Source organism: Wyeomyia smithii, chromosome 1, assembly GCF_029784165.1.
Source record: "Wyeomyia smithii strain HCP4-BCI-WySm-NY-G18 chromosome 1, ASM2978416v1, whole genome shotgun sequence".
Classification (NCBI taxonomy): Eukaryota; Metazoa; Arthropoda; class Insecta; order Diptera; family Culicidae; genus Wyeomyia; species Wyeomyia smithii.
In genome coordinates, this window is record NC_073694.1 from 103,679,554 (window position 1) to 103,694,967 (window position 15,414).

General features: G+C 52.3%; 1 protein-coding gene and 1 pseudogene across 1 annotated transcript in view; both read right to left on the reverse strand.

Annotated features, from left to right (window-relative positions):
- Positions 1-15,414, reverse strand: part of LOC129718434 (integrator complex subunit 7-like) — a 1,119,499-nt gene that overhangs the window by 415,679 nt on the left and 688,406 nt on the right. The window lies entirely within an intron of this gene.
- LOC129719328 (5.8S ribosomal RNA) lies at positions 7,517-7,669 on the reverse strand (annotated as a pseudogene).

Consider the following 15,414-nt stretch of genomic DNA (forward strand, 5'->3'; position numbering starts at 1 on the left):
GACATTCAGAGCACTGGGCAGAAATCACATTGTGTCAACACCTGCGAAGGCCTTCACAATGCTGTTTTAATTAGACAGTCGGATTCCATCAGCCGTGCCAGTTCCGAATTGACTGTTTATTGATGACTGCAGCCCAAGCCGGGAACCATAGCGGGCACGCATACACGAGTGCACACGGCCACACCTGGACGGCCGGGAGTGCCCAGCCACCCCAGTCTTCAGAGCCAATCCTTATCCCGAAGTTACGGATCTAATTTGCCGACTTTACTTACCTACATCAATCTATCGACTAGAGACTCTAAACTTTGGAGACCTGCTGCGGATTCGGTACAATCTGTTGAGAGTTTGCGTGCCCCATTCTTCGATTTTCAAGGTCCAAGAAGGGAATATCGACACAGCAACTTGATGCCATGCTCTACCAGCCTGTCCAACCATATCTCTCTATGAAAGACTTCCATGGCTAGTATGTAGACTGCTAGTAGACTGTTAAACAGGAAAGAAAACTCTTCCGATACCTCTTGTTGGCGTCTCGAAGGAAAGGATTCATGTTGCCATGATTTCAAAGGCGCTACCGTTCCCGGTGTGCACGCCAATGCAAACGTATACTCAACAGGCCCCGGAATTGTAACCGGGTTCCCTTTCGCCCGCTCAATATAGACTAGTGGATGTTGCATCACCGCATGTGTGTATTTTATTAAATGCCTAATATATATCAGGTTTCCCATAGAGCTTAGGATTGGCTAACTCGTGTTCAACTGCTGTTAACACGAAACCCTCCTCCACTTCAGTCATCCAAGATCTCATTCGAATATTTGCTACTACCACCAAGATCTGTGCTAGTGGCCTTCGACGCGCACCACCAGACCCTCCTACTCACTGACGTCTCAAAGTGACGGGGACGAGCGAGCGCCCACCGGCACCGCTTGTACGTCAGCGGTAATGTATAGGCAAACGACTTAAGCGCCATCCATTTTAAGGGCTAATTGCTTCGGCAGATGAGTTGTTACACACTCCGAAGAACCAAAACGAGACGGGTGCGGAGGGGTTACCAAATCCCTTCGCACGAGGTGGCATCCAGCGGTCTCCGCAGAAGAAGGCGGAGACGGATGCGGCGAAGTCTGGAGTTGGGAAACCGGCGAATCCGTCGGTGTCCACACCAGACATCTCGGTAGACGGTCCCTTGCTAGTCAAGGCCGTCGAAAGGTGCATGGACACGCGGCCAAGAGTGGCGGCGCTGTCTGAACAACTCGATGCCATAATCGAGTTCTCGGCGAACAGGCGAAACATCGCTGGCGACCTGAAGCAGAGCCTCCTCCTGCTTCGGAGCAACATTGATGAAGCCAGAAAGGAGCACGAAGAACTCGTAACTCGGGTGTAGGCGGCCGAGAAAGCGGCCAGGAACGGGAGGGCGACTGCATCTAAAGAGGTGCAGACAGACGCCCCCTCGTTCGCGTCGGTCTACTCCACGGGGCAGGTCGCTAAGCGAACGAGGCAGTCCCCGGGGGAAACGGCCCCCGGGAACACCAAGAAACGATTGGTCGTGCTACTCCCACGGGAACACACGCCAACCGGTTCAAGGTCCACCGCGGAAAAGGCACAGGTGGAGGCTACGGGCAACCCTTGGACTACCGTAGAGGGTAGGAAGCGTCAGGAAGGTGCGACGCGACATGATGGCGGAGCGGCCAGAGGACCAAAAAAGGTCAAAAAGGCGCGGAGTAGGGGTGATGCCCTCATACTCAAGACGGATGGGTCGAAGTACTCAGAAGTCTTGAAGAAGATGAGGGGGGAAACCCAGCTCGAGGATATGGGGGCGGATGTGCGGAGTATCCGCCGATCTCGCACTGGCGAGATGATACTTGAGCTCCGGAAGGACGCCAAGAACAAGGGGGCTACCTACAAAACGGTAGCTGAAAAGGTCCTAGGGAAGGAGGTGCAAGTGCGGGCACTCACCTCAGAAGTGACGCTCCAGCTTAAAAACCTGGACGAAATCACTGAGGGGTGCGACATTGCACAAGCCCTAAAAGCGAAGTGCGGGGTGGAGGTGGCTAAGGAGTCAATCCGCCTCCGCAAAGGTCCGGCGGGGACCCAGGTAGCTACCTTCCGACTACCGTCGGCGGACGCTAGCCTGGCCCTGAAAGAGGGCAAGTTGAAGGTCGGCTGGTCTGTATGTCCTCTGGGCATACTACAGCAACCAGACATTTGCTTCCGGTGCTTCGAGGGCGGACATAAGTCCTGGACCTGCAAGGGGCCCGATAGGAGCCAGCTGTGCAGGCGATGTGGAGGTGCAGGCCATAAAGCAAAGGACTGTGGGGAGTCTCCCAAGTGCATGGTATGTTCCGGGAAACAGGACGCCAAACACTTTATGGGAGGCCCCAGGTGCCCAGCTGGTAAGCCGGCTGCGAAACCACGGGCGTAGGGGGACGCAACTGAACCTGAACCATTGCTTCGCGGCTCAGCAGCTGCTACACCAACCAGCCACTGAGTCGTTGTCGGACATCGCCGTCATATCGGATCCCTACCGCATCCCTCCCGGAAACGGTAACTGGGTTGCGGATAGGTCCAGTTTGGCGGCCATATGTACGACGAGCAAGTTCCCGGTTCAGGAGGTTGTCTCAACCTCAGAAGAAGGGTACGTAGTTGCCTAGGTAAATGGAGTGTTCTACTGCAGTTGCTATGCTCCGCCACGTTGGTCTACCGAAAGGTTCACCCAGATGGTCCTCCTATCCATGGAGCTAACGAGCCTAACGCCGTTGGTGGTGGCGGGCGACTTCAACGCTTGGGCTGTTGAGTGGGGAAGTTGCTTCACGAACCAGAGGGGCCAGATCCTGTTGGAGGCTTTTGCAAAGCTCAACCTAGATCTGGCCAACGTTGGGAACAAAAGTACATTTAGCAGAAATGGTGCGGAGTCGATCATCGACGTGACGTTCTCCAGCCCAGGACTGATCAAGAACTGGAGGGTAGACGATGGCTACACTAATAGCGACCACCAGGCGGTCTCTTTTAGTGTAGACAACAACGAGAAGCGGCAAGCGACGGGTAGAGCCAACACTCCGACCGTTCGCGGGTGGAAGACATCGCACTTTGATGCCGAGGTACTCGAAGAGGCAATGAGAAGGGAGCGCGAGGGGGGCAGTTGGCTCCGCCCGACTGCTGACCAACTAGTTGCTATGCTATCGCGGGCGTGCGACGTCACCATGCCTAGGACTCGCCAACCTAGGAATGGAAAGCCACCGGTTTACTGGTGGACGGACGCGATAGCCGACCTTCGCAGTGCGTGCCTCCGTGCAAGACGGAGGATGCAGCGTGCGCGAAACGAAGAAGAGAGGACAGAGCGCCGCGCAGCATTCAGTTCGGCAAGATCGATGCTAAAGAGTGCGATAAAGGCCAGCAGATAGGCTATGTGCGAGTGCCAATACAAATCCGTGGGGTGACGCCTACAGGATTGTAATGGCCAAGACTAAAGGCGCGCTGGCGCCTGCAGAGCGATCACCAGCGATGCTGGAGCGTATCATCGAGGGACTCTTTCCACGCCACGAGCCAAGTCCTTGGCCTCCGGCGGTCGAGTCTCACGTCCGACGTTCCAGTAATTCAGACATAGACCAGAGATGGTCGGCCAACCTGCCGAGCATCCAATCCGTGAGCGACGACAGCCGTGTCGAGGCAGGGGAGGAGGCAATGGTTACGAATGAGGAACTCATCGTGATCGCCAGCTCTCTAAAGGTGAGCAAGGCACCGGGACCGGATGGTATCCCTAACCTGGCAATCAGGCTGGCGATAAAAACGGCCCCCGGGCTGTTCCGAGTAGTCATGCAGAGGTGTCTGGATGACTGTCTCTTTCCGGATAGGTGGAAGCGGCAGAAATTGGTCCTACTGCCGAAGGCTGGGAAACCACCAGGTGACCCATCGGCATATAGGCCTATCTGCCTGCTAGACACGGCAGGCAAGGTACTTGAGAGGATTATCCTCAACAGACTGGTGAGGTACACAGAGGGTGTAAACGGTCTGGCAAGCAACCAGTTCGGCTTCTGGAAGGGCAGGTCCACGCTGGACGCAATCTCTTCCGTCATCAGGACGGCGGAGGTAGCAATCCAGCGCAAGAGAAGGGGAATACGCTACTGCGTCACGCTCGACGTGAAGAATGCGTTCAATAGTGCCAGTTGGGACTCCATAGCGCTCGCGTTCAGGAGCATCCATGTACCGGTGTCGCTGTACAAGATTCTGGAAAATTATTTCCAGAATCGAATACTTGTTTACGACACGGAGGAGGGTCAGAAGTGCGTCCCAATTACCGCAGGAGTTCCGCAAGGTTCTATCCTGGGCCCGGTGTTGTGGAATGTCATGTATGACGGAGTGTTGAAACTCAAGTTTCCTGTAGGGGTTGTGATCGTCGGCTTTGCAGACGACATAACGCTGGAGGTTTACGGCGAGTCCATCGAGGAGGTCGAGTTGACGGCCGCGCACTGTATACGCAAGGTCGAGGACTGGATGCGCTCCAGGAAACTGGAGCTCGCGCATCATAAGACGGAGGTCACGGTTGTGAACAACCGTAAATCGGAGCAACAGGCGGTGGTCAGAGTCAGAGACTGCACCATCACCTCGAAGCGATCCCTGAAGCTCTTGGGGGTTATGGTGGACGACAAGCTCACGTTCGGGAGTCACGTCGACTATGCCTGTAAGAGGGCCTCATCGGCTATTGCAGCACTATCTCGTATGATGTCCAATAGCTCAGCGGTTTATGGCAGCAAGCGAAGACTTCTTGCCAGCGTGGTTTCGTCCATACTTAGGTATGGTGGGCCAGTGTGGTCCAGAGCGCTAGGTACTAACAGTTACCGTGGTAAACTGGAAAGCACCTACAGGCTCATGTGCCTGAGAGTTGCGAGTGCGTATCGTACGGTGTCATACGATGCAATCTGTGTCTTGTCCGGCATGATGCCTATCAGCATCGCCATCAAGGAGGACAGAGAGTGTTTCGACCAACGTGACACGAGGGGCATACGAGGTACCAGAAGGCCATTCTCGATGCTCCGCTGGCAGCGGGAATGGTCCAACTCCACAAAGGGCAGACGGACGCACCGACTCATACCGGAGATATCCGGCTGGGTCGGGAGACGACATGGTGAAGTGAACTTCCACCTGACACAAATCCTGTCAGGCCATGGTTGTTTCAGGCAATATCTGCACAGGTTCGGACACGCGGTGTCCCCCATGTGTCCCGAGTGCGTGGAGGAGGAGGAGACTGCTAAGCATGTCTTCTTCGTATGCCCCCGTTTCGTAAGAGCGAGGAGCAACATGATGGCTGTGAGCGGGCCTGGCACTACTCCGGACAATCTAGTCCGGAGGATGTGCGACGACCCGGACATCTGGAACGCGGTCTGTGCGGCCGCCTCTCAGATTGTTCTGGAGCTGCAACGTGTGTGGCGGGTCAACCACCAACACGCCAGTGGTAGCTAATTACCAGTCTCCAGCTAGGAGGTTATAAGAGTAAAGAGGGTGCATCACGCACAAAAGCCACTCCCCGACGTAATACTTAACCGTCGTTCCGGGAAGACCAGGGCTGGAGACTGGAGGGGTTTTAGTGGGTCGGGACAGGGATCAGTAGGTGCCTGGGCGAGTGTAACTACCCCAGCATCTCTCCCCTAGTCTCATCCCCACACCCTGAGTTCTCTTCTCAGGTGTCTGTTTGCAGATTTCCCCGCTACCTTTAAAAAAAAAAAAAAAAAAAATTACTCCTTAGCGGATTACAACTTCCATGTCCACTGTCATGCTGTCTGTAGCAATCAACACCTTTCATGGTATCTATGATGCGTCGTTTATTTAGGCGCCGTAACATTACGTTTGGTTCATTCCACAGCACCAGTTCTGCTTACCAAAACTTGGCCCACTAAGCACACCGATATCTTTTACGTCAACTGAGTGGACGCGTCCGCTAGAGGTGCGCTCGTCGTGTTCAATTATAGTTTGAGAATCGGTTAAGATCATTTCGAACTTTGGGCCTCTAATCATTCGCTTTACCAGATAAGAATAGGATCCGAAACGTTGCGTGCTCCAGCTATCCTGAAGGAAACTTCGGAGGGAACCAGCTACTAGATGGTTCGATTGGTCTTTCACCCCTATGCCCAATTCTGACAATCGATTTGCACGTCAGAACTGCTTCGGTCTTCCATCAGGGTTTCCCCTGACTTCAACCTGATCAGGCATAGTTCACCATCTTTCGGGTCACATCCTGCACACTCGCGGTATGTTATGGCACGGTGGCGGGAAGGCGCGCGCGAACACGTGTTTCCCGCCAACTGCATGCCGTTTATAACACCCGGGGATGGAGGGACGAGCAGGTAGTCTCGTCCGTAATCCCGCACAACGAGTGAGTTATGTTTTTTACGCCTTTGGTTGTTCATAAAAACACCAGCGCACCCGGGAGGGGCACGCGGCTCACCATTGGCTTGCGCGCAAGATAGACTTCTTGGTCCGTGTTTCAAGACGGGTCCCGAAGGTACCTCGATTTGCTCATTGCCGATCGACAGTCCGCCATAACCAAAAACCGGAGTGTGTATGCATGAAAGCATGCAGGACGGTGTTATTGGATTATGCAAGAAGGCATACAGGACGGTGTCACGCGTAGGGTCCATCACGTGTCTGACTGCACACCACGTGCGTTAGGCTCCGGCTCGCGACGTAGGCCTGAAGGCCTACTGAACGTCGCTACGGTGGAACTAACAACCAGCACCTAGGGGCAACCTGTCGGACCCGATTTGCTGCCACGGGGGCTACAAGCTGTTTGTAATGGATCGCAATGTCCTCTTGTGGTAGGAGATAAATTCCCCGGGGCGAACCGGGTGGGCCCGGCCCAGCCACAGGTGAATATCTCCGCCTCGGATAATCGAGTTCAACGGGCTTGAGCCCTAGGCAGTTTCACGTACTTTTTGACTCTCTATTCAGAGTGCTTTTCAACTTTCCCTCACGGTACTTGTTCGCTATCGGTCTTGTGGTGATATTTAGCTTTAGGAGTTTACCTCCCACTTGGTGCTGCACCATCGAGCAACACAACTCCATGGAACAATTTTCCAACATCAGCGCCGTTCTACGGGCCTATCACCCTCTATGGGAGTAAAAGCCACGTTCAAGTTGAACTTGAATCAGGACTGATTATGATTATGGCAGATGACAAAATTTCCAGTACACGGAACCAGGCAGACACCGCACCGGGTATCGCCTCTACGCTCCACCCGTTTCGCTCGCAGCTACTCGGGGAATCCTTGTTAGTTTCTTTTCCTCCCCTTATTAATATGCTTAAATTCAGGGGGTAGTCACACATTATTTGAGGCCTACTTATAGATTATTTGCCGTACTGTACTACCTAGACGCAGCAACCGGCAAGTTGCCACACTTGGGTAACGGTTGTACATATCGGCATTGTGGGCGAGCACAATGATCTTCAATGTTTTACCACCAATAAAGGTAGAAAAACATCACTACGCATACGTGCGGAAGGTACACGTATAGTTGCATCGATAAATATAGGCACTCAAAAATGTGTACATCATACTGGGTGTATAATATGCAATATGCGTTCAACTAGTCGGTGTTCATGTGTCCTGCAGTTCACATTCTGACGCGCATTTAGCTGCGGTCTTCATCGATCCACGAGCCGAGTGATCTCCTGCCTGGGGTTTTTTCGCAAAATATCAACAATAGCACAAAACATATCAAAACATAAAAAAAATTGCGCACTGTGCCTCCGGCTCGCACCACTAGTCTGAAACGGATTTCGCATGGGACCACTACCATACGCCGAGAGAGACTAACGATGGCCCGTGCCACCCGTGCGCACAGGCAGGCAAATCAAGCGCACGATGACAGTAGTAAAGAGCAAAACACTCAATGGTAGGACGTGATTGTTTCTACGCGACGCGCACGGGAAGCGCACGCGCAGTGGACCCACGTACTTGAGTCCTATGGCCAGTCGATTCGCACGATATGCATCAGTAATGATTCTTCCGCACCTACGAAAACCTTGTTTCGACTTTTACTTCCTCTAAATCGTCAAGTTCGGTCAACTTCAGCGAGTCAAATGCAATCCGCGAGGGACCAACAAATGTTCACTTCCAGAGACCTCACTAAATTATCCATCGGTAGTAGCGACGGGCGGTGTGTACAAAGGGCAGGGACGTAATCAACGCTAGCTAATGACCAGCACTTACTGGGAGTTCCAGGTTCATATGGACCGTTTCAATCCATAATCCCGACTAAATGAGCATTTCAGTGATTTCCCGTCCCTTTCGGGATAGGGTACACGCTGCTGCTCACATTGTAGCGCGCGTGCAGCCCAGAACATCTAAGGGCATCACAGACCTGTTATCGCTCAATCTCATTTTGCTGAACACAAAGCATCCCATTAAGTAGAAGTCAACCTCGAGAAGTTGACGTATTATCAGGTCATACTACACCGTCGGTCGAAAGCACCGATGACCTCACGGATCAGACCGACCGGAAGACCGACCACCACCGCGAAACCGGGTCCAACCGAACGGGATCGTCATATGACTACTGACAACGTTATATTTAATTGATTTAGTCACGTTCGTTACCGGAATTAACCAGACAAATCACTCCACGAACTAATAACGGCCATGCACCACTACCCTTATCGTTGAGAAAGAGCTTCTAATCTGTCTTGCCTCAATAAGTTCGGACCTGGTTTCCCGTGTTGAGTCAAATTAAGCCGCAGGCTCCACTCCTGGTGGTGCCCTTCCGTCAATTCCTTTAAGTTTCAACTTTGCAACCATACTTCCCCCGGAACCTGATTTTGGTTTCCCGGAAGCTACTGAGAGCACCAAAATGTAGCGTCTCCCAATTGCTAATTGGCATAGTTTACGGTTAGAACTAGGGCGGTATCTTATCGCCTTCGATCCTCTAACTTTCATTCTTGATTAATGAAAGCATCCATGGCAAATGCTTTTGCTTTAGCTAATCCTACGACGGTCTACGAATTTCACCTCTCGCGCCGTAATACTGATGCCCCCAACTACTTCTGTTAATCATTACCTCTTGATCTGTATCACAAACCAACGAATATTCAGACCGAGGTCATATTCCATTATTCCATGCAAGATTATTCACGGCCATAGTAGTAGCCTGCTTTGAGCACTCTAATTTGTTCAATGTAATAGCAGCTGGGCTTGTGGGAAACGCCAACACCCGATGAAAGGCATCAGACGCCACTGAACGGCGGGTGAACGCGATGCACGCGCAAACGCACACCGGCCTGCAAATGCACCGCACACCCTGTCTTATAGTCGCAGCAATCCAGTGACCTACGATCATTATCCGATGTAGCACCCGTGTTGGACAAGAATAAACTTTGAACGTTTTAACCGCAACAATTTTAATATACGCTAGTGGAGCTGGAATTACCGCGGCTGCTGGCACCAGACTTGCCCTTCACTTGATCCTTGTTGAAGGATTTATGCTCAACTCATTCCAATCATAAGACATCATACAAGAGCCTTATATTGTTATTTCTCGTCACCACCTCCCCGAGCCGGGATTGGGTAATTTACGCGCCTGCTGCCTTCCTTGGATGTGGTAGCCATTTCTCAGGCTCCCTCTCCGGAATCAAACCCTGATTCCCCGGTACCCGTTGTAACCATGGTAGTCCTCTATACTACCATCAATAGTTGATAGGGTAGGTATTTGAAAGATCTGTTGTGCAATCGGGTTCGATTCCCAATCGAGTCGAGGATCTTTTCGAGCTGTAAATTTTCTCGACTCAGCACTGGGGCACGGTGTATCGTTGTGCTTATCCTACAACATGCAAAATGTGCCGAAAGCAATATAGATAACGGATTCTCTTGACTAATCTAGTTGATCGAGACCGCATTAGCCCCCAGGCTAGCGTGCGACATTATTGTTTATTGTGTATATCGCTCCGTACAACCTCACCGCAATGCTTTTCCATCGTATCGTTCAACCTCTTTCGCATTCCATCCGATATACGTGGAATGCGGATATCAGCGAAAACCAAACGCAGTCTATCCGTTCCCGTATATCGGAAGCATAACACTCGTCAAAAGATTCCCACTTTGCGCGCTTATCACACACATTTGTGGGTCGGCATTCTCGGTTGGGGTCATAATACATGCTACTGCCGCTACATTTGTAACGTGGTAGCCGTATAACATTCATACACTTCCCTCTCGAGTGTACAGTGCCCATACGCTGCACTACCATGCACACATATGTATACAGCCCGCCGCAGCGAGCATCAAGTACGCCAAATCTAAGCATCGCCACTTGTACTTACACAAGGCCGGTGTAAAGTACCACACTTCGCCCTTCGAGATGGTAGACGCTTGGGTGTGAGGCTCGCCCGCCCATAAACCAAGCTAATCTGACCGTCATACAACGTATAGGACCAGTACGTTGCTGCGCAGGCAGGCATCAGGCACACCAACCGCCAGCCTCCCCACTTGTACTTACACAAGGCCGGTGTAAAGTACCATACTTCGCCCTGCGAGACGATAGACGCCAGGTGTATGGCTCGCCACCCATAATCTTAGCTAATCTACTGGCCATGCAGTGTACGACACCGGTTCCCCGGTTACCGAACCCGCGTGGTGCCGTGGTGGTAGCGTAAGAAGCTTCACAAGGTTAGCTGCGATGCTACTTGACTGCTCGATGTCAGTAAGGCGTACTTTTTCGATATCAACCTTAGTGTTGGGGCTTGCCAATCTGCTGGCTAGGATTCGGAGGATTTTCTTCCGTATACGGAGACACGGCCCAGAAAGGCTTCAGACTGGTCTTTCACACCAGCGGTTCAAACACCACGGAATAATATGGCCTTCTTCCCGTCAAATTCAGATTGGCGATATCAAGTAAAAAGAAACGCACAGGCCTTGTAGAGTGTAAAATTTGATCCGTCTTCTTTTGGGGTTTATTCGATACTGTCCTTACATTCTATCATTTATAATCATTAATTTATCTATCGATCTTCGTGTGACAACGCGTTCTTACTCTCGTTCTCTTATCAGTGGATGAATTTTAGATGTGTTTCATTGTAATAGTATTGTATCTTTAGGGTGATTCATTTAATTAGTTTTAGTTATACTGTAGCGTAAGTAATTAAGATAAATTTAAGAATTTAGCGTTAGGTTTAGATTAGGATTTAGTTTAATTAAATTCAAATTTGATATTAAACTCTAAGTAACTAATATTATATATGAATTTTGAACACTTAGGCTCAGACACCCACCTATAAATACGAAAATGTATAATAATTACAGAGTTCGACAGTTTTTTGCGCACACCTGGGAAGACAAAACACCGGCACGTAGTGTATCTTCCCGTACACCGTGCTTGGCATGATCGATCGTCATCGTCACGGGCATACAATCAATGTCACGTAGACGGCACATAGTGAACCAACCCGTATACAGTGCTTGGCATGATCGATCGTCATCATTGCGTGTAGCTGAGTATCCAAACACCCGGACTGTGGTGTATGTCTCGGGTGCGATGAATGATAATGTCACGTAGCCGGCACGTAGTGTACCATCCCGTATACAGTGCTTGGCATGATCGACTGCATCATCGCGTGCTGAGTATCCAAACACCCGGACTGTGGAGTATGTCTGCTCTTACCCATGCTGAGCAACCTTAAGCTGAACAGCTAAAGCCCTTGGTCTCCCCGGGACCGCCGTTAGGCATTACTTCAGGGAGAGGGCCCGTCGTGCTTTTCGCACTTACCTCTATGGGTAGCAGAGCAGCCTATACAGGCCAGTTAGTTAACCATTAACTAACTGGGGCAAATCGATCGAAAATACTAACGATCTGTGTACGGCCGTGATGACCGCATCCCAGATATCCCTATTTTCGCACATCCTACGCACGATGTTCTCTGGCGTGGTGTCCATCCCACTTATTGCCAGCATTTCGTACCTTATTCGCTCGAAACGCGGGCATGTGAAGAACACATGCTCCGCGCTTTCTTCCGCACCCGTACAAGCGGGGCACATAGGGGACTCGGCGTACCCGAACCTATGCAGGTACTGCCTCAAGCAGCCATGGCCTGACAGGATCTGTGTCAGATGGAAGGTTACTTCCCCATGGCGCCTATTAATCCAGCATGCTAACTCTGGAATGAGTCGGTGTGTCCATCTACCTTTTGAAGTGTTGGACCACTCCCGCTGCCACCTGGCCATTGAAGATGACCGTATGGTGTTGCGTATACCCTTCGTGTCGCGTTGGTCGAAGCACTCTACATCCTCTTTGACGATGATGCTGATGGGCATCATGCCAGCCAGGACGCAAACCGCCTCGTACGACACTGTTCGGTATGCGCACGCGACCCTTAGGCACATTGGCCTGTACGTACTCCCGAGTTTGCCGCGATGGCAGGAGGTACTCAATACCTTGGACCACACTGGTCCTCCATACCTGAGTATGAACGTGGTCACGCTAGCAAGGACTTTGCGCCTGCTGCTACGGACCGCCGAGCTGTTTGCCATCATGCGAGATAGCGCTGTCACAGCCATGGAAGCTTTCTTGCAGGTATACTCGACGTGGCTCCCGAACGTGAGCTTGTCGTCGATCATAACCCCCAGAAGCTTCAGCGAGCGTTTTGAGGCGATAGTGCATGCACCAGCACTGATCGATGCCTCCTGCTCCGACTTTCTGTTATTTACAACAATAACTTCAGTCTTATGGTGCGCTAGCTCCAGTTTCCTGGAGTGCATCCAGTCTTCCACTACGCGCATTGATAGCGCGTACTTTAACTCTACCTCTCTAATTGACTCGCCATAGACCTCAAGAGTTATGTCATCGTCGAAGCCCACGATCACCACCCCTGGAGGGAGTGTTAGTTTTAACACGCCATCATACATGGCGTTCCACAGTATCGGGCCCAGGATGGAACCTTGCGGTACACCTGCGGTAACTGGATTGCTTTTCTGACCCTCGTTTGTGTTATACACTAGCACTCGATTCTGGAAGTAGTTACCCAGAATCTTGTACAGCGGCGTCGGCACTCTGAGACTCTGTAGCGCTAAGGCTATGGAGTCTCAGCTGGCACTGTTAAACGCGTTCTTCACGTCGAGCGTGACGATCGCGCAGTGACGAATGCCCCTCCTTTTGCGTGGGATTGCAACCTCAGCCGTTCTGGTGACGAAGAGGATTGCATCCACCGTGGACCTACCTTTTCGAAAACCGAACTGGTTGCTTGATAGACCGTTCTCGCTTTCTGTATATTTCACCAGTCTATTGAGGTTTACCGTCTCAAGCACCTTGCCCGCCGTGTCCAGCAGGCAGATTGGTCTGTATGCCGATGGGTCCCCTGGTGGTTTCCCAAACTTCGGCAACAGCACCAGCCTCTGGCGCTTCCACACGTCCGGGAAGAGGCAGTCGTCAAGGCATTTCTGCAGGACCGCCCTGAACAACCCGGGGGCTTCTTTGATGGCCAAGTTCGGGATTCCGTCTGGTCCCAGAGCCTTGCCTACCTTCAGGAAGTTTGCGATCTCGATCAATTCATCTTCTGTCACCCTTACCGCATCGTCTGCCTCTGCACGGCTGCCGTCACTCACGGTTGGTGGTGACTCGTCAGCCGGAGGCCAGGGACTTGGTTCGTGGCTTGGGAAGAGGCTCTGAATGATCGTTTCTAGCATCGCTGGTGATTGTTCAGCCGGAGCTAGCGCACCTCTAGTCTTGGTCATAACGATCCTGTAGACGTCACCCCACGAGTTCGAATTAGCACTGGCATAGAGTCGTTCGAAACAGGCTCGTTTGCTGGCTCTGATTGCGCTCTTAAGCGTTGCCTTAGCGGATCTGAATGCGACACCGCGTTCCGCTCTTTGCTCGTCGGAACGTGCGCGTTGCATCCTCCGTCTTGCACGGAGGCATGCATTGCGCAGGCCTGCTATCGTATCGCTCCACCAGTATGTCGGTGGCCTACCCTCTCTAGGCCGACGAGACCTAGGCATCGTGGCGCCGCACGCCCACGACAGCATCGAATTCAGATGGTCCACATCCGGGAGCAGTTCACCCCCTTCGTGCTTCCATCTAATTGCCTGCCCAAAAACATCTGCATCGAAATGCAATGTTTTCCAGCCGTAGAAGGATGGAATATTGGCCCTACTCGCTGCTTGCTTCCACACGCCTACCTCATAGCGGATCAATTGGTGATCGCTATTCGTGTAGCTGTCGTCTACTCTCCAGTTCGTGATCAGTCCCGGGCTGCAGAACGTCACATCGATAATCGATTCGGCACCATTTCTACTGTAGGTGCATTTTGTACCAACGTTAGCCAAGTCTAAGTTGAGCTTTGCCAAAGCTTCCAACAAGACCTGGCCCCTCTGGTTTGTACAGCGACTCCCCCACTCTACAGCTCAAGCGTTGAAGTCACCCGCAACCACCAACGGCCACAGGCCCGTCAGTTCCACGGTTGCTTGATCGACCATCTGCGCGAACGTTTCGGTAGACCAACTTGGCGAAGCATAGCAACTGCAGTAGAATACTCCATCCACTTTGGCAATAACGTACCCCTCTCTGGAGGTCGACACAATCTCCTGAACCGGGGACCTGCCTGTCGTGCAAATGGCCGTCTTCCCAGACTTGTCCGATACCCAGTTACCGTTTCCGGTTGGGATACGGTATGGGTCCGAGACGATGGCCACGTCCGACAACGACTCAGCAGCCGCTTGGTGTAGCAACTGCTGCGCCGCATAGCAGTGGTTCAGGTTTAACTGTATCACCCTCAGGCCTGCGGCTTAGTAGCCGGCCGTGCAGCCGGACACTTGGGGCCTCACATGGCGTGTTTGGCGTCCCGTTTACCAGTGCATACCAGACACTTGGGAGGTGCACCGCAGTCCCGTGCCTTGTGGCCTACGCCACCGCAGCGGCGGCATAAATTGGACCTGTCGGGCCCTTTGCACGACCAGGATTTATGCCCCCGCTCAAAGCACCTGAAGCAAACGTCAGGCTGTTGGAAGGTGCCCAGAGGGCAGACGAACCAACCCACCTCCAACGTGGCCTTCTTCAGGGCCTTGTTACCCTCCGCTAGTGGAAGCTTTATGGTAGCAACCTGGGTGCCGGCCGGGCCCCTGCGAAGACGAACTGCCTCTGCGGTCACTACCACTCCACACTCTCGTTCGAAGGCTTGTGCTATGTCGCACCGTTCGGTGATCTCGTCCAGGTTTTTAAGCTGGAGAGTCACTTCAGGAGTGAGGGCTCGGATTTGAAGCTCCTCGCCTAGCACTTCCTGGGCCGTCTTTTTATAGGCACAGCCCTTGCCCTTCGCCTCTTTGCGGAGTTCGAGGATCATCTCGCCGGTGCGTGACCGACGAATTGACCTGACGTCCGTGCCGAGGTCTTTGAGCTTGGGTTCGCCTCTCATGGCCTTCAAGACTTCGGCGTACTTAGACGCAT